Here is a 20,459-nt window from a genome sequence, read left to right on the forward strand (position 1 = left end):
GGTCAATGGGCAGACAATTATTTTTCTGTATTTGCTGCTAGGCAAAGATTTGTCACGTATCTCAAACTTGTAAAGACTTGTAAGAAAAATTACCCGAGGTATTACCCAAACTGCACTTTAAACGTTTCATAATCAAACACATAAGCAACCATAGCGTAGATGATTCTTCAACTTAAGCATGCTTAGAACAAGCTCTGCAGCCACAGACTGCCAGGCGTAAATTAATTCTTTGCTAAACTGACCAAGGAACAGGAAGCAGAAAGTGGAAAACACAAGATGGTTTCTTTACATAGTTCTAATCATGGAAATAAACATTAAGAACAATAGAACGAGTTTTGAAAGGGGGTTTGATGACAAAAAGTAAACTGAAAAGGTATTGATTCTTGCTATATTCTTCCTTTCTAGAACCTTCAACATACCCCCCTTTTCTCACCATACTTGCTGCGTAGTCAGATGACTTATGATCTCAACATACTCCATTTGCCTGAGTTGTTTTAGGACCAAATGCAACATGTAAGTGTTATAAGAGACCCTTTTCTCATTAGTAGCTTCTCGCCACACTTTTAAAATTCAATGCAAATAGGTATAAATTTTGAAATAATGTCACACTAGTTGTAAGTGGCACAGTTGTATTTATCTGCATCAGCAGCACCTTAAACAAGCAGCAAAGCACAACATGCCCTGTTGATTTCTGAGGTGCTGACGTACACCCAACGCTAATACCCTCATGTCAACTCAGTTATATACTCTAATAAACAAAGATATTCGAACAAAAGCAAAGGACGACTGGAGGAGTGTCCTGAAAGTAACTGCTCAGTTGATGGGAAAATCCTTTTGTACTTGGTTCTCTAAAAAAAAAAAAAAAAAAAACCTAAAAATTTATTCTTCCTCTAAGTGTTTTTGAAGGAACATTAGTAACAAAATTGCATCTGCTCCACATAAAGTGTGCTGATATTACATTACACAGTATACGGTCATGTTTGTGTACGAAGGATGAAATAAAGCGAGAACATGATGCAAGCATTGGTGAGGCTGCATGTGAACTCAGATCCGGGACCTCAGCCGTGATGAAGATAACCTTTTAGTTTAACCCAGCAAATACAAACCAACCCAGCAAGTAAAAAAAGCCTCAGCCCTGATGCCATGCTGCTGCTTTTAACGCTTTAAGTGAGCCCACGACAGGGTAAGCAGGGGGAACAGAGAACACCTTCAAGACTAGTGTGTTCCATTACCAGCCTTTCAGTACTAGCTTGCATGACCAGTACAACCACAGCGCTCAGCTGGATCAGGGAGCTTAATCTCCAGATATATATTTAGTAGGATCAGCGCTTTGTTAAACTCAGTGCCTGGAACACCAGGGTTGCTGCACCAGAACATGCAACAGAACAGCCTTGGGCTTTCTGAGTGTAGATGTAGGAGTCAAGCATTCGCTGTAATGGACAGGCAGACCTTCCGGAGGTTGACAAAACACTATGGGTGTCCCACAAAGTCAGCTTCACCTATTTATTCAAGCTTTTTAGGGACAGGACAAGGAAGCTGTTCCCACAACAAAATATATTTGATGTCTTCAAGTGTAGGTCATCTTAATTATTTTTAAATGTTCATAACTACCTCTCTGACATAAAAGCAATAGATGCAATAATATTAATTACATATCTGATAATATATAGTTACTTCTTGCAGGCTTCAAAAAATAAAGTACTGTAAAGAAGCAGATTAAAGCAATCTGCCCTTGTTGCCAAGAAGGCCAACAGAATTCTGGGCTGCATAGGGAAGAGTGTGGCCAGCAGGTCAAGGGAGGTCATTCTTCCCCTCTACTCCGCCCTGGTGAGGTCACAACTGGAATATTGTGTCCAGTTCTGGGCTCCCCAGTTCAAGAGAGACAGGGAATTACTAGAGAGAGTCCAGCTTAGGGCAACAAAGATGACTGAGGGATTGGAGCATCTCCCGTATGAGGAAAGGCTGAGAGAGCTGGGAGTCTTTAGCCTGGAGAAGAGAAGGCTGAGGGGAGACCTTATTAATGTTTATAAGTATCTAAAGGGTGGGTTTAAGGAGGATGGAGCCAGACTCTTTTCAGTGGTTCCCAGTAACAGGATGAGGGGTAATGGGCACAAGCTGGAACATAAGAAGTTCCGATCAAATATGAGAAAAAACTTCTTTATGGCGACGGAGCACTGAACAGGCTGCCCAGGGAGGTTGTGGAGTCCCCTCCTCTGGAGACTTTCAAGAGCTGTCTGGATGCAGTCCTGAGTAATGTGCTCTAGGCAATCCTGCTTAGCAGGGGAGTTGCAGTAGCTGATCTCTAGAGGTCCCTTCCAACTCTGAAAATTCCATGATAGATCTAATTTAATTCCTGGTTTTGGACTGTACTAGGTTATACAGTGGTGGAAGGACCCCGAAACACACGCTGCTTTTGGATAGAGTATTAGGGAGACAAAACTTGCCTCTATTCTATGGACAATACCAAGCTCCTAACGTGAAATTTTATTTCAGTATTTCCAGACTTTTGTACTCAATTACAGATATCAAATGTTGATTATACTCGGTATTATGAATTCAATACCATTAGTACAGAAAATATGAAAATCCATACTATCCCATCCCTTCAAAAACATTTCAGTGAACATCCTGTAGTATCTGTAAGCATTTCATTATCTATTAAAAAAAAAGAAAAAATTATTTGTGGTAGAACATATGAATTATTTTGGTGCTTCAAATTGGATGACGAACTTTATTCTGTAACATTCTTAAGTCTTCCAGGTCACATGAAGTTACATGCACGTGAGCTGTAGAAATTTTCTGTGGAAATTCTCTACTTGCTCATCTACTTGGATTACCCATTAGTTTAGTGACTTGGTAACTTATTTTAAATATAACAGGAAAATGAATTAAGGAAGAGTGTATTTATAACCCACCATTGGTGTGGATGAGTCTACTTAAGTTATCCCAAGCAAACACAAAGTGTCATCATCACAAAGTTGAGTACTGCATCAACTAAAAAGGTCAGACTGCTGAGAAAAATCCATGTCTAGTGTGCCAGAGTATCCTTAAGGGAATATAACTATTGAAGCTTGAAATGGCTTAGCCTAAAACTAATTACATCTTACATAAAACATGATTTGCAAAATTCATGTGTCTGCATTTGATAATCAAAGAGAACAGTCATTTGCGACAAGGACCACCAGGGAGAAGTAACCCCTTAAGGGGTCACAGATTATCCCAAAAACTCAAAAGAAAATGTCTAATCTTTAGCAGAGACTAACAGCATTAAAGCATTTTCCCCCATTCCCCCCAATCATTTTTGCTACAAAGACAGAAAACTGATTTCCCTAGTGCTATTGTTTCCTGAAAATAAAGTTTAAGAAAACCTCCAGAAACCATATTAGGAAAGAAGATAAACAGAATAACCCCTGCCCAAACACTAGTTCTGCTTGGCATATACCACACAATTGGAGTTTATGCTTATCTAAACCTCTTCACTAAGTATTAAAGACAGCTTACAAGTAATCATTTGTGGTTTTTTATTATACAGTGAAGTATGATACAAATAATAAATGTACTGTCTTGTGCAGCTTATCAGCATTTGCTGTCTAAGGATTAAAATAACTTCTAGAGTTTAACTTCAAGATAATTTGAAAATCCACAAAGCAACAATCTCCTATTTTCAGTTTGGTTTTTTTTAATATTAAAAAACGTAGAAAATACTTCCTGATTTTGTGTGTATGTTTATTTTTTCTGCCTGTTTATTGTTTTTTTCTTACTGCCTCTACCTCAGTAGGAATATTAACTTGAGATTCCTTCTACTTCCAGCCAACTAGCGATTCTCAGAAAGCTTGTAGGAACTAACGTCGATGTTTCTGTACTTTGGAAGTTTGGCTAAAATCAGTTGGTGGGTAAAGAATCATGGAGAGGAATAACTTTTGTCTCATTATAAGAAAGATTTATTTATTTTACAGTGAGAACAATGATTCATTGGACAAGCTCCCCAGGGATGTGGTAAAATCCCCATCGCTGGAGTTTTCAAGAGGCAACTGGACAGGGTGATAGATAATCTCATCTAGGCTCCCTTTCCCAAGGAAGGCTGGACCAGATGACCTTCCGAGGTTCCTTCCAACCTGGGCTATTCTATGAACTCAGATGTAAGACTGATTTTATGACCAAAAGATCAGCATTAGCTGCCAAACATGAAAAACCCCTCTAAAACAGGACCTTTAAAGGTGGATAAATGACTAGTCCACCAGTCTTCTGAAGGAGTGTTACAACTTCAGCAAGACAGCAGTAATTGCAGAGTGGAGGAACTAACCAATCTTCCACCAATAAGCTAAGCCATTAAAAAAAAAAAAACACAAAGGCACTCCTCTGAATATGTTTTATACCTACACAAACATATATAAAGTATATATAAATACAAAATATATAATATTTTATAGATATATATGCTTGGAGAAGATACAATCAGATGGTTTACAATAAGAAAAGTCTAGAAAAGTCTAAAGGATGGATCCAGTTTTATTTGCATAAGGTTTTAAATATAGTTCTTGCATATGGAAGCTGAAAAATGCATGCAAACAGTAGAAGATCAGACTGAAATAAGGAGAAGTGAACTTATCTTTAGCCACCTTCCTCCTGGAAAAACAAATTCAGCCTGTCTAGCATCTCTGGTCAGATGTGCAAAAAATTGCTACAACTGAAGTAAAACTCTGCTTCTAAAATATAACTTCTGATTTATATGATATAAACCACAGACTTCTATCAGACCTGAGAAATGAATTCCAAGTAACTGACTTCCATTTCTTTGGTCAGCCAGCACAATTAGAGCTTCATTTTGCACCATCTTCTCGAATTCATTTTTTGACTTGACTGTCTACCTTTCTGACATGGTGAGACAAACCATTAATTCAGCAAATGCTGCTGATAAAAATACAGAGAGATACTTGAAGACAGTGCAAGAAATACGAAGTTCAACAGAATCTTCCAAAATTCTTCAAGTTGCATGACATACTTTAGATGCAAATAGATAAAGACAGTGGTTTTAAGAGTGAAGCAGAAGAAACGAAAACAAGAGGGTATGCTTCAGAATTTGTTTTTATTTAGGAATACCCTACATAACAACATAAACAAACAGGATGTCAAATAAACACTACTATGAACGTCTTTGTTTTAAGGGCAAGGTACACTGCAAGGCCTCAAGACCCCATTCTAGAAGGGGAAGGTTATTTTCAGAAGGCCAAACTAGGACACACTGAGCAACTGACTAAGACTTTAAAGTGCCTGTCAAAAATAAAGCACTTTTTTTGGTATTTATTTTTTTTCTTTAATTCAAAGAATTCAAGCATAAACATGAGGATAAACTTCACGAAGTGCAAAACAATGCAATGCATTTTCAATTCAGATCCTCACATCTACAAAACTTGTTGATTAAAATGAGCATTGTTAAAATTTCCACAAATTTAGACTGTGCTTTTATACATAGCTTTCAACCTTCACATCCCATTTACTCATCTTCGACCTGCAAAATTTCATTTCAGAAAGATGTTCAAAACGGTTCACAAGTTGCATAAGGAAGCAGTTAGATTTTGAAGTATGTTTGCACTAGGAAATCTTTAAGTGAAGGAAAGAAGAAATTAAGCTGCTGCCAGTAGAGTTTGCAGAACTTCTTTAAGAATGCACAATACAGTTGAATAAATATACAGCAGGGAGTGTTACAAGGGTCAAGGAGAATATTAGGGCTGACGCAATACAAAAAAAAAAAAATACTGAAAGCAGTTTATCCTCAGATATAATGAAATATTTTTTTCTCCCAGTTCTGCTACTATGGCCGATGCACAACTAATCCAGTATAATCCTGCCTCAAATTCTGAAGACAAATCAAGGAACATAAATACTAGAGCTTATTGCTACTAAAATACAAAATATAATACCAAAATATTTGATAGAAAGTGATGTTTACCACTAGGAAAACATCAATTTGCAAAACCAGTTTTATTGCCAGGTTGCTGATTCCGATCCCTGACAAAGGTAGTTTGAAGGTTCACCAGAACAAGGAATAAATCGCTATTGAATTTCATAAGGAAAACTAGCTTCTTTAGACATCCTTCTTCAGACAGACTCACTTTACAGCAGCACTGCTGCTGTAAACGCTCACTGTATTCATCTGTGGCCATGAGAGACTACCACAGTTGCTAAGCAACATCTCTTAGTTTCATCTCAATTTTGACATTTGCCATTTGGGAATATTCACTGGAACCTAACGCTCTTTTAATAACCCCCATTTCATTCCTCTCCTTTTCCACAGATCCATAAAGCACTGATTGCATAACATCAGATACCAAATGAAAAAGTAAGCTTTTCACAAGTGTTTTATGAAATGCAATCAAGTATATTTTTCGGGGATCAGTGAATGCTTTTTCTTTATGGAAATCTTTATGAAACAGGAATCTGCCCATACAATTCTCTTTTAGTGATCCTCTCCCATAAAGACGTTTTTCCCCCAAGTCTGCACATTAAGCCATCAAAAATCAGAGGTAGCAAAACACAAAGAGAGAGAAAAGCCTCTTTTCTCCTATGCTTTTCTAGATATCTATGTGTATCTTCTGCAGATAAAGTATCTTAGAATATTTGCATATGGCAAGAAACAGCCATCACAGCACTACAGAAACCCTATGCAGTTTCAGCAACTGTCTTGTCTTGTCTGATTTCTAGTTTCTCCACTTAAGGTAAGCAAGAACAGAAAGTTGAGACTTTCATAGTCACAACAATAATAAAAAATTCAAACCACAGAGCAGTTAGCATATTACCTAGATTTATTCTGCTCTGGAAATACAAATACTCCGTAATGAGAGTCAATCCCCTCAGTCAAAGAACATCACACATGAGCCTATACACGTTCTCCTTCCATCTTACCAAAAAAGGACCAATCTTAACAACCTTCAGTGACTCTACTAATACACAAACATCAAGCAGCAGATTCCACAGTGGCAGGAAAAGAAAACAGACTGCAAAAATCCATCCAATCAACATATTTCTGTGGATAATATTGCTATGAGGGAACTGCTCCTTATGAGACTGCCCACACAGATTGTCATCTAATCTACAGGGGCTTCCTACCAAGCAATACCTTACAGAACAGCATCCTGTGACCCACACGGTTACTCTGCACACTTTCAAAATGGCAGTAGTATTTAAAAGAGGCAATGAGTCTTACAGAACTCTAGCAGAATAAGCACCGCCGCTATGCAGCGCCACCTTAAATAGTTCAGTCAATGTTCATAGAGTCCTATTCTCATAAACTCTCTCCTGACCTTATTAAGTAGCATTTAAGCATTAAGAAGTATTCCTGATTGTCCTGTAGTAAGTGTTCTGTTACATGAACTGTATGTCATAACATTTCCCTTTGGGTTGAGTAAGGATTGAGGAAGAAAGAGACGAGAGGATAAAATTCTAATAATTAGGTGTAGCCTCTTGGGATGAGAACTGTAAATAGCTATATTTTTATGAAATACTAAATAAGTGGAATCATACATGTGCTTCAGGCAACAGCTCTTCATAGCCTTAAGCTGATCAGAGAAAAATGCAAGTGCTTAGTTAAGCATTGGAAACAGGAGATGACAAACCTGACTAACATTACACAGATGTCTCACGGATACAGAGTAAAATCAAAAATTATCTACAAGCAATCCAGCTATTGCACTTTCTCACCTTGCAATATGAACCTTCATAAAAAGGAGTTAACTAGAGAGTTTTGTGTCAGTATCAAAAATGAAAGTCATATAAGATTTCAGAGCAGTATCAGACTGACAAAGGAAACACTGCAGAAAAAGAGGGTTTCCATTTTTACTTAAGTTAAATCTAGTTCAGGACTTACAGTAGACCCTTCTGGGGCATACGCTACCAGACCACATCAACAAGACAGACACTGAGAATGAACCAAGAAGTCTGTGTGTACAGAAACTGCATGGCCAGTTTTAAGACTATTACGACCTTTCTTTTGTTTCGGGATCTTCTGTATTGAGAGGCACATGTGAACTGTACTCTTCAAGAAAGGATATGTTTTAGAGACATTCGCCCCTGAAAATACCAGTCTGAGAATACCACCTTGCTTCAAAATCCAGACCTAACAGCTCTCTGCAAGAACACGGACTTGGTTCTTCCCTTTCTATGAATATATAAAACCCACTGCTGTTACACCGTCAGTATGGGAAGGTAGAATTGCCTGGCCAGACCAATTAGATGGCCTTGTTTCCCAAAAACATTCTTAAGCATCTTTAGAGAAGAAGAAATACCATGACTTTAAAAGATGATATAGCTAGATTGCCCATCCCCAGCTCGAGGTATCCCTCCCAAATGTGTTGATAAGGGTATGGATATGGATACCAAACTATGGATATCCAAACTATGGAAAATATGTTGCATGCATTATTTTTTCACCCATTTGACAAGAGAGGGTTTGATGGGATGCTTGCAGCTGACATTCTAACACTGTCTCTGATCTAGATACTACTCTAAAGAATTTTTGCGTAGAGGTACTTCTGCCATGGACTTCTGAAGTCTGGCATATTGCTTCATCCAGCTGCATGATTAAGTTCAATAAATCGTAAGTGTATTTTTGGCAGTATCTCTTTATTAAAAAAGCTTCCCTTTGGTTAATCATTTTTCTTGCAAACTCATATTGACACAGGTCCCTTTGAAGACTGGATTTCTGTGATCAGTAAACCATGAAGATCATTAAAATTATTCAAAGCAAGCTGGTTACTTACAAAGGTGTTGTCACTTGTATTAACCTTTCAATCACCAGTCTCTATGAACAAGGTGCTCTAGCTGCTAAATAGCTTGCATTTATCTTTTGTGTTGTGGGATGACCATATGTCAATAGCTATACCTGTAGAAAAACACTATAGTACTAGGAATCTGATTTTTCTGTGAATTACAGCTTATTGTTAATATTACAAAGGAGTGTGGACTTCTAAACAAAAAAAAAAAAAAATAATTAAAATCTGTAGTCTGAGGGCATCTCTGCTCCATGACCAAGAAAGACTCCATAGACTCCATCTTTGTGTTTCCTCAATATCCTAGAGAAAGGTCCTTGAAGAAGCAAGCTGAAAAAAGTTATATGCAAAATGTCCTCTTGAATGTAGTAGGCTGCAGGTTCTCTCTGTCTAGGTTTCTTAGAGGACACAATAAAAGGAAGACTGCAGAGATGTTCCACCTGATAAATTAAGACTTCTGGCTTTTAGAATAAGGAGCTGAAGGCCTCAAATGAGATCAACTTACATTTCCAGAAGTATTTTTTATATCTTGAGTTAAGAGGCTCTTCATTAATGAACCCAATGATGCTTGCAATTATGAAGGATGCACAAAAAAAACACTCTAAAAGACACTACTGGCTTTAAACTTCACCTCTAGGATGATAGGTTTCTTTTTCTTTTTTTCCCTGTGGAATTCTTTTCAAAGACAGCTCTAAGTCCCAGTCTGCAGCCACTCAACACCATCAGCTCTGCATGCTAGCTGGCAGTGAGCTTATGGACGTAAATGAGCCAGCAACGTTTCGTTGATACTGACTGGTTGAGATCATAGATACTAGCCTAGTGAACCAGAGAAACATATCTAGAGATACAAACCTCCTATGACACATGCCGCCTCCTGCTCAAAAAGAACAGGTCTAGAGCCACCTCCAATGCCAGTGTTGCATTCCCAAGTGGAAAGGATGTAAGTAAAAAAAGCAAAACACACTTCTTCCAGCAACGAGATCATTGTTTTGCTTTCTACTGCAAATCTTTAAAAATGAAGAAAACAAGACATTACAAATTCATGAAGCATTGACAGTCTGCATAAAATACCAAACTAGTATTCACAGTAGTATGCAACACCAAAAAAATGAAGCTGCAAGTTTAGCTTAACCGATGTATTATTTGGCAATGATTTTGCCAGAACAATCCAGGAAAAGTTTTTGAGCCTGTACCTAAAAAACAATGGGCAGGTTATAGAGATACTGCCAGCACTATAAGTAGCGGTTAATACTTGGTCTGTAAAAGACTTCTCCAAACTGAAGTCTGAAGAGCTCATAATAGCTCTACAAAAAACATCCTTAATTTTACCATTGTGGGAGGGAGAAAAGCAGTTGATGAAGCAACAATCCAGGAACACCATCATCGCAAAGGTGGAAGTATGTGAAGAATTTATACAGCTATTTTAGGCTGCTTCCCTTCCCAAAATCCATAGAAAATTATATGGAGAAAAATGCATCTGCATAGAGTCACTCAGCCAAAGTGATCACCTACAATGAACTTCATTTTTCTTCTCTACAAAGCTTCCTAAATGCCACCCAGAGTTAGATGCCAGAAGCAGACAGTATGAATTATACTCAGGAATGCCTCCACTGATAAATGGTATAACAGCCTCAAAGGAAAGCTGTCTTAAATTTTGATGATACAAGTTTAGCTGTAATAGCTTGATTTCCAGAAAGTTTCTACTCAGAAACCTTTAACATCAAAAGGAATATTCTGAACATAGCTCCTCCGCAGGCTGACTTTTGCCTGGTGAACCAGCAAGCCACAATGCTTGTTTGCTTGCTTCGTGTAAAGAAAGTACTGCAGTTTCACATTATCCCAAAAATCAAAGGCTAAATTTCTCTTTGAATGAGTGAAGACATCAATATATTACCTTTCTTCATGTGCTGGCACATAACATAGCTTAGCTGTTTCCTTATCATTTTGCAGAGCTACTCTAGACTCTCCTGATGATTCTGTATGTGTGACCATCTCTCTCCAAGTTTGCATTTGTGATTGTAAAATTATCCTATTTATGTACCCAAAAGGTGAATATTAATCAGGTCATATTCATTTGTAATCATGTGATCTTCTTGGGGAAGATTTTCTCTAAATAATAGAACACTGAGGAAAGAGTAGCAGAAGCTGTTAAACTGGAGAGCCTCCTGAGAATCCTTCTAATCCATTTTCTTTGGAAGCCGTTACTAGCTTCTTTAAAAATCTTGTACTGCTCCAGTGAAAACTGTCTGCACAAGAAACTATTGATCCTTGAAGGGGCACTTTTAAAAAACTACTTGCTTTGAGAGGGCAAATGTTTGCTATAAGTTCTATTTTCTCCCTTGAAATAAAAGAAATTTCTGTGAAGTCTTCTGTGAGTATTCAAGACTAAATGTGCTGGGACAGTGTTAAAAGACACCCCCCACGCTCATCTATGAGAAAACTGTTAACTGAACACTCTGCTTTATAGCTGTGACGCTGCCATCCAAAAAGAAGACTTCAAAAAGAAGCCATCCAAAAGGACGACATTAACATGTTAACCAGCAATACTGTCAACCTCCTAAAATGCTCATAGTATTTTTCCTCAAATGGCAAGACCTTGAGGTACCATAATGGCAATGAACTGGTATTAAATTGAGTTGACTATAAACACAGAATCCAAGAATTCTTTCCCAGCATTGAGCCTAGATGAACAGTTTTTCCCCACCTTTTAACAGATGCTGGATTACTATCTACGCTAGTATTGGTCCAACAAGTTAAGTGGTTATAACCATAAGTATAGCTACAATAGCTTAAGTCACAGGTAAGCCTTGAAAAAAGGAAAAAAAAATTTAGTCTGCTTACGAGGTAGTTTGGCAATAGGTCTTCTTTCTATATCAGCACATTCATCTTATGGAGGGATAAAGAATCTTATTTTGAATGAACAGTATAATTATAATGCCTAGCAGTCTTTCAGTTTTACCAGGAAGAAGCCTTCATCCCAAACATGAAGTTTTTTTATTCTAAGAAGAATGATACTCGATAATAATTCTACCTCAGATTAGATTAATAGTATGCTTTTCCTCTTTTATAGCGATTTCCTTATCAAAGTTGTTTTGGTTTTTTTTTTAAATACTGAATAGTTTGACAGGGACAATATACCCTGTCCTGCCAAATCTTTCTCCCTAGAAGTACATCAGAACTGGAGAAAGCCATGCCTTCTCATGGACAGTATTAGGATAGTCCCTCCAAAATGCTAATAGAGAGAAACAGATTCTGCTTAGCAAGTTTTAACAAAATCCTCACATGATAATGACAGAAAACTGCTTCCTTTGCTGTTATTCTCATTGCGTTTGTCAATCAGGCTTTGATGGATTTTCTCACTCTCCATCTCAGAGTAGTTAAAGAAAGGAATAATCCAGTGCGTATCCTTTTTCCTGCGGCTGCGTATGTTTTGCGTCACAGCAAGATCCAAATATAGTCCTTCTCGATTCTTTTTATCATGTAGAGCAGAATTTGAGATAGGAGTCCTCTGATGGCAGGACTCTGGGTTTATTCTTTCAAGCAGTCTTTTTAACTTGAAGGCTTACGCATGTTTGAAATACTGAATTCAGAAGGGGAGTCCTAGACACCTCTGCTTTGTTCAGTGGAGATCCTTTGTTACAGTCGGAGTGTGTTCAGCCTACGACCGGAGTACCAGATTCTAAACCATGAGACCCAAAACTAGCCATCAGAGTTCTTTCTCAACTGACTGAGACGCAACTGGGCTGACACTGCTGGCATGACGCAGCTCTGGTTCACTTTGAAACTGTGCAAAGATGATGAAGGCTGATAGAAAGAGTGAGTAATGAGCTTTAGAGCCTCTTACTCTCAGAATCCTGTTGGCCAATGCCTTACTGCCACAGTAGCTTCAGAAAAGCTGAGTGTTTCAGTCAGTCCAGGTTCCTCTTTCTTTCCACTTTTATCCAAGCAAGGGAGAGTCACATCTCTCAATCAGGAAAGGTTTTACAACAGAGTGCCTTGCCAGCACTTCTTGGAATATCTTCCTTAAAGAGGTTGAAAAAAAATCCTGCTCCAGTCTGAACCCTTTAGAGGACTGGGGACTTCTCCAAGAAAAAGAAAACAAGAAGGATTGTCTACATGCTCAAATTTAAGAAAAGACAAAAATCTAGTTTGGTTCTCTGTGGTTTTCTCCATGTTCTGCATTGTATTAGAGGAAGCTAAGGAAACGAAAAGGAAGACAGACCTAAGGCAGAAAGCATTTCAACAGAAGTAAGACTTGAAAATAGAAGGGTGTTTATTCAGCAAGACTAAATGACAGTGTGAGAAAGAACCACCTCACATTACACCACAACTTCCACACATTTTGTAGATTTTTCTCATATTCTACATAGACATAGCTTTCTGTAAAGCCAACAAAATAAGACTAGTTTCCAGATTCAATACGAGAGATCAGACTACAACCCCCTCCAAACAAAAAGCAAAACTTTAACACACAAAAAATACATAACACTCTTGGAAACAAAGAATTCTTCAATTTTCTCTGTCCTTGTAAAATATGGTCCTTCCCCGAAACCATCAAAAGTTCTGTTCTGTTCTATCGTACACCCATATTCCTCAGCCCCTGATTGCCACCCTATGCCACTTCTACTGTGTTGGCAGAACAGTTTGTAAAACACAGTACAGTGAGCCATTGAACCAGCCTCCCCCCTCTCCCCGCCTTTCAGATCAGTTTTCTGATCCAGCTCCTTGCTGTGCCAAGATAACGAACAGGATGGCAAAGGCTAGGAACAAGCAGCTAGAACCAGGAAGTTACAACAGCTCCTTAAGCAATGTTGATGGAAAATGCTAAAAGCGTAGCTTAGATTTTTTTCCATCTCATTTTCAATCTACTCAAGCCACAGCTATCAGTGGCATATGTACTTTATCACCAGATGATGAACGTGTCAGGGCAGGTGGTGGTGTGTGTCTACCTATATGTGAAGTTCCTTAAGCTACACTGTCTAGATGCATTTTCCATCACGTATGACTACATATTCAAAACTCTGAATTCAATTTCTTCTTCCCTGTACACAGAGCTGTGTACCTCCCTTCCCCCAAGCTCAAACAGCACATAAGTTTAGGGAAAACCCAAAACACGCTTTTGGTTCATGAGGGCAATTTTACTGTCACAAAGATGTCTGAGCTGATCAACATTACGAGGTATTTAATGACATACAAAACTGGCAAAAGATTTATGTTGAAGTGTCACTACAAACCAGAAAAATGTAGAAAGCTGTGAAACAAGTAAAGATCTGTGCAGCTGAACAACAATGAATACACCAGCTGTCCCAAACTAAGCCATCCCAGCTCTATCAGTAACCTCTGTCTTCCTTTAAGACTGCTGGAAAAGTCAAAAAATGAAAGCAGAGATGGTGATGTTTTGCAGGGAAAACAACTAATAACAAACATGGATTCTCATAGGCAAATTTCATATTACATGAATGAGAAACACCACCACTACAGTTTTGTGTCATCTAATTTCGGCGGTGATAACTCAGAAGAGCTTTATATCAAAACCGCTCTCTGTTCCTTGGAACTTCAACTATTGCAAACCAAGAAGCAATTCTTTGAGCAAGCTATAAAGCTTAGAGAGTATCTGCTTAGTTTGGTGTCCACAGAAACGTTCTCACTTCCACAATGGGCACCCAGATACAAGAGTTTAGCAAAATTTCTTGACATTATATCCAGACCACAATACATTTGCATATAAGCAATTAGTCATATGGCACAGCATAACGCAAAAGAGGTCTGGGAAGTAGATGCTGCTGTTTTACTCATTTGGCCTTTCATGTTAGAGATAACCTAAAATTTTAGGATTACATTTGATTGTTGTGTTTTTCAGTGGACCTAGTTCACTTATGCTAAAGTTTCAAAGCACTAGGCTCCACATCCTAACATAGGGCTCAGGTTCACAGTATTGACTGAGGTTCACAGTGCTCCCTGACTTCAGTACCTGCACAGGTGCTTTGCCTGGACCAGCCTTCTTGACAATCATGACGGTGATGCTGGACACCCAAATGGTTTCTTCCCAAAACTCAGAAAATTGAAAGCTGACTTTATTACTCAGAACCAATTGAAGATAGAAGTTTGAGCACAGGTGCTAACATGTATTTTTTTAATAGACAACAAATGCTGAGAATTTCCATCTTGTTTTCAAAGTGCACAATTCTCAAACAGAAGGCTGCTGCCAACAGTACGATGGCCTTCCCAAATGATGCAGAAGCTACAGCAGTATCACAGCAATCCTTCAATGTGTGAAAAAAAGATCCCATCAACAACTTTCACTACTACATGTGCTGCATTTGATCAGAATAGTTAATTACCACAGCTGTTTGCCGCAAAGAAAAGTTTCTTTTCCATTTTACCGTAACTAGAATACCGATCACCAAAGTGTTTCCATCTTCCTCTAGGGAAAGTCAGCAGCAAACAGGGACTAGTAAGTCAGGGATACATGCTGCTTTCATTAACAGACTTGAGATTTTAAAAAAACAACAATAACTGTGCTTAAAGATTAAAAACTGATCAGATTTTGCATACAAGCATACAGCACTGTAGCTATTAAGGGATAAGTAATGTTAGCTTTTCCCAGCTCAAGTATCAGCCCGTCTTTTATCAGGTTTGCATTCACTAAACTACTTTCATTATTCTGTAGGCTGTTGTTCCAACATCCTTATTAAATGAACGATAGTTCTTTGTTAGAAACAATCACTTCTCTTTAGAAGACGAAACCAAAGCCTTCCCCTGGAGGGGGAGGCTTTCTAACCTCCCATACTAGGTTAGAAATAATCATGGCATGTCCAAACCAACTGAGAGCCTGCACCATCTACTTTAAGTGGCATGGAAGTTAGGTTTTAACATTTTAACTTTGATGGTTCTATGACAGCTGGATTTTCTGCGCCAAATGAACAGTCTTGCACTTGGTTTTGTAATGCCTCTCCTCCATTATTGAGTTGGCTGATAATTTCCTAGTCTGGAGAATGCAAGTTATTTACAAAATTTGCCTTATACTGTCAGCAACACTTCCTGGAACACACATGCAGCTCTTGTGCTGGCATGCATGATACTCCATTTATCCTAGCCAATAAAAGAAGGCAGATGCAATTCTAAAGCTTTCTCACTTTGAGAACTAGCTTATGAGACATTAGTTTCATTCTCCCTGCAGCTGTCAAACATGTCATAGACGCCATTAGGACAGTCAGCACAAAATCCTGGGCTCCAGCATGTTCAGAATTCTCTTTCCATCACATCTTGTGATAGCAAATCCAGGCGTGATACAGCTTCGTAATTTTGCCTTCCTGGCCCCATAATGAAACCAACTGCATGCACTGGAAGTTGCTGATGCTCTACCTTAACCAAAGCTAGAAAACTTCATAACTATTTTCAGTAAAGGTAATATATTCATTGTTTGCAGCATAGATTAGCTGATCTTTCCTAAGTAGAGTTCGGATCTATTTAGAATAGCTAAACAAGGCTTCACCCCTCCCTCTATGAGGCTGCTGATGGAGAACACCATGGACCTCTTCCCCCCTCACCTCAACACACAGAGTGCACACCTATGCCACAACTGCTAGCTATATGCTTTTGACTGATCATGTCATTTAAGTTCTAAAACAAGGCAGTATAAGAGTCATACTTTTCCCAGCTATAAATATTATCCTCTTTGATTGGAAAAAAAAACAAAACAAAAAACAATCAGAACAAACCAAACAAAGCAGATTTAAGTGCAAAAGGAAAACATCCCATAAGGTGAAATTTTAGGGCAAGTCTGACCATAAATGAAGAAAGAGACCCACAATAAAAGAGAAATAAAATTGTAAATAAAAAGAAGATAAGGTCACTGACCACACACCACTAGGATGACTGAATATTATTAGGTATTTTACTTTTCTTGAACCATAAAGGTTTTCATTCAACAGTTACAAGTTCTGCTGCACAGAGATTAAGCCTTGCCCACTGTCCTTGCAGAAGGGAGGGGGTGGGATGAAACAATAACATGTCTGGTGAAAAACACCAAACTGCTAGAGTTAAGGAAGACATTATAAAGCATGACAACAAAAAGAACCACTTCTATTCTCATCAGACCATTAAACGTCCTTATCCATCCATTTGTTGAAACCAAAAACTTGGCTAATGCAAAGCTGGCTAACTTTCTTGACCTCATCATCTAAACATCTGATCTGGCTAAGTGCCATGAGATGAGATGGTCCAGAAATTATTCTTGGGCAGAAGATCTAGATAACTTTTGTGGGGTCTCACCACACCAGTATAAGGCCAGGCACAGTTTGGCTAAATGTGTAACCGGATCGGAGTCAAACTAGTGATAAAGGTTGTCACAGTCCCTACTAGGTAACTGTATGCAACAACCAGAAATTTAGATTTCATAGAAGACTTCATGCCAACATTATGCCATGTAACCCAGCTGCAGAGCTGGCATAGCGGGCAAGTCACATGTCAGCTGTTCCAAATCCATATGCCGTCTAAGTGCCATAGGTTGGCCATTCTTTTAAGCCTGTCTTCAAATCAAGATTAGATGTCTTTCTGGAAAGAGACAAAACACAAACACAAAGAAAGAAAATTCACTGCTTCCTTTACTCACTCACGGCATAATTTAAAAAAAAAAGGTACCATTTTTAAGTATTATTTGGTCTACCTCCAGCTTCCCATTACTTCCTCCTCCCCCCCTCTGGACTGGAAAGCCTATTTTAGTAGTAGTTCTTGCTTTCCAAAGGAACATATTCAGTGGAATTACTGCTTTATACGAATTCTTTCTTTTAAAACTCAAGACTGGGATGCAAAAGTAAAAACATAGCCTGCAGATCAAAGGAAATTATTATTACACTCTGCTTTGCACCTGTGAAGCTCATCTGAAATATGGTACATCTGCTTTTGGGACCCCAAATGCGAAAGAGATATTGATAAGCAAGTCCGGTGGAGCCATGAAGATGGCTGAGGGCTGGACAACATGACAGATGAGATGAGACTAGTGAGCTGAATTTGTGTAGCGTGAAGAATAAGATAGCTAAAGGAGGAGAACAAATTACTCTCTTCAACAACCTAATCGGCATTCGCAGATAAGACAAAGCCAGATGGTTTTCAGAAATGCACAGTACACTGACAAGAGGAAACATGTACAGCTTGCACCAAGAGAAATTCCAGACAGATACAGAGAACAGTTCTTCACCACAAGGGTGGTCAAACACTGAAGCAGCTTGTACAGGTGGCTATGGAACCTCCACCTTTGCCAATTTTAAAACCTCACCCTGACAAACACTGGAGCAAATGGGTCTAATTTCAAAGTTAGCCTTTTTTGAAGATGTCAAACTAGATGACCTCCAGAGGTTCCTTCCAACCTACACTATTGGTTTAACTTTTAAATTATTTTATGATTTTGTGTCCTTAAGACAGAGTAATTTTTGTGCCTTTTCACAGGATCCTTCCTAATTTCCTAAAAAACACCCCAAACCCATGGACAACAGGACTCAAACCTGTATTGATGCAGAATTCACATCACCAGTATAACCAAGGCAGACTAATAAAGTGTATGACTTCCTTACTCCTTCTCTGTATTCAACAGAATTTCAGCCCTTCCACATTAACTTTCTATTTGCAACTTTAGGTCACTTTTTTGATCTCTATGATCCCTGCTTTATTCCAGGGTAGGGTCTCCTGTTAAGCAAGTATGTTCTATAACAGATGGTTTCTAAATGTACAACTTCAGATTTTGCTGTGCAACAGGAGACTGTTTGAGTGAGTCCTGCTAAACAAATGATCCAGATGATGGTAAGAGTCAACCTTTCCGTGCTTTACAAGTTAACAACAGTAACTGCTTTACAACACCAACTGAAAACAAACTTTACTTGGAACATGCTTCCTATCCCTCTCCCCTTCAAAAGCTTTAAAAAGGAGGGGTGGGGAGAGAAAGAAAAAAAAAAAAAAAAAAGTTGTTTGTTTTTTTAAGAAAAAGACTGTATCAAGGCATAATTGCATTATACATGTTGGATATTTACACCAAGGAACCTTTTTCTAAAACAAATTATGTTAGGTTACTTTTTTAAATAATTTTTTTTTTTTCCAATCAAACCACCTCAGCATTAATTCCAATAATATTCTTTTGCGTTTACTGAACCCCTCAGCTGTCCCTCCATTATTTTTCCCCAGCGTTGATGTGAGGCTAAATAGTTATTTAGGTCATCCTGCTTGACCTTTTTAAATAAGAAGCCTTCAAGGTCTTCTGGAATTTCCATTGTGTTTTGTGTTACTGGGAGGGACACCTCAGAAAAAAAATATTCTCAGCCAATTCTTTTAGAACTCCTGGGTGCAGATTACAAAGACCTGCTTACAGCCTTTGTTAAGAAATATCTATCATGGACTCTTTAGTGTCCTCCTTGTAACTTCTAGACTTTAAGTATTTAAGTTGCCTGTGAAATATTGTAATGTAATCTCATTTTTATCTAAAAAACCCAAAGAAATATTTACTGTAATCTTCTGCTTTTTCTCTTTCACTACAAATCATGTTATCGTCACCTACGTTACTGTTAGAATTATTTCTCAGTTTCTAACAATCTCACCTTTGTTATCCTTTGCTTTACTAGTCATGGTTTTCCATTAGAAACGTTTGTAACTTTTAAACAGTCTTCCACATTTTCCACACCACGCTCAATGCCATTTCTCCTCGGCCACCCTTGCACTTACACTTTACAGAAAAGGAGGGAGTGGCCCCGAATTGCTTCCTTCACTTTACAATGAAAGCAAGACTGATTTTAACATAATTTGCCCTTTATGGGCAACCTTTATAGTTGTTAACTGCAATTTCTAATGTAATTTACTTGGCAAAATCTACCACATACCTATTTACATACTTTCTCACACACACCATTTTGGTTTTGTTTTTAATCTGGACATGCATATAACCAGACTTGTAAGTGATGAAAAAAACTGTCTCCTGTATCAAATCTTAAGTTATCAATGGTTTCAAAACAAATGAGATACCTACAAAAGAGATTCACTTGGCCCAAGCAGTCGGCATGCACCATTTTACTCTGCCATATCAATGCAGAAGTATTACCTTTCCCTATGATCATTAAATTCCCCCCTCCTCAATATCAACCAGTCATAGTTCTCCTTCGCAGCACATTTACTGGCCTTAATTCCCACAGTCTGTTTCAGAATGGCTCCAATACTTTTAGTCCCTATCACTGCCATTTTAAACTCAAATAATCTACCTGCCTACTTTGCCCTTCCACCTTTTTAGTTTTATTCTCTTCAATTAATCTCATTTTTCCTTCAACTGGACGAGGCCCATCTACTGCCAGTTCCACATTCCTATCTTGAGCTGCCGTCTACCTTAAAGCAACCATGTTTTCCTTGGTCTGTTCATGCATCTCCAATTATCTCTTTTCTCTAGCGAAGACACGTCCCCCATCCAGCCATTTTCTTTTACCATCTCTTCTTTCCAGTCTCCCACCCTGTCACAACTTTTTTGCCTTGTAAAATAAAAACAATGCAAATACATTTCTGCAGAACTAGCACGTCTACTCCATGCAGTAATTCCATGCACTGCATGCATAACCACAATACAGTATATTATGTAATTAGCAATACCGTCATTTTCTTAAAGTTTTCTCCTCTAAGTCAAGCTTCTTGGCTTCTGAGGGGGGAGAGCAGATAAGTCTCATG

General features: G+C 38.3%; 1 protein-coding gene across 9 annotated transcripts in view; it reads right to left on the reverse strand.

Moving 5' to 3' along the window:
- ATF7IP (activating transcription factor 7 interacting protein) overlaps positions 1-20,459 on the reverse strand; it is a 109,738-nt gene that overhangs the window by 68,382 nt on the left and 20,897 nt on the right. The window lies entirely within an intron of this gene.

The sequence above is a fragment of the Chroicocephalus ridibundus genome, chromosome 1 (assembly GCF_963924245.1).
Source record: "Chroicocephalus ridibundus chromosome 1, bChrRid1.1, whole genome shotgun sequence".
In the NCBI taxonomy this organism is placed as follows: Eukaryota; Metazoa; Chordata; class Aves; order Charadriiformes; family Laridae; genus Chroicocephalus; species Chroicocephalus ridibundus.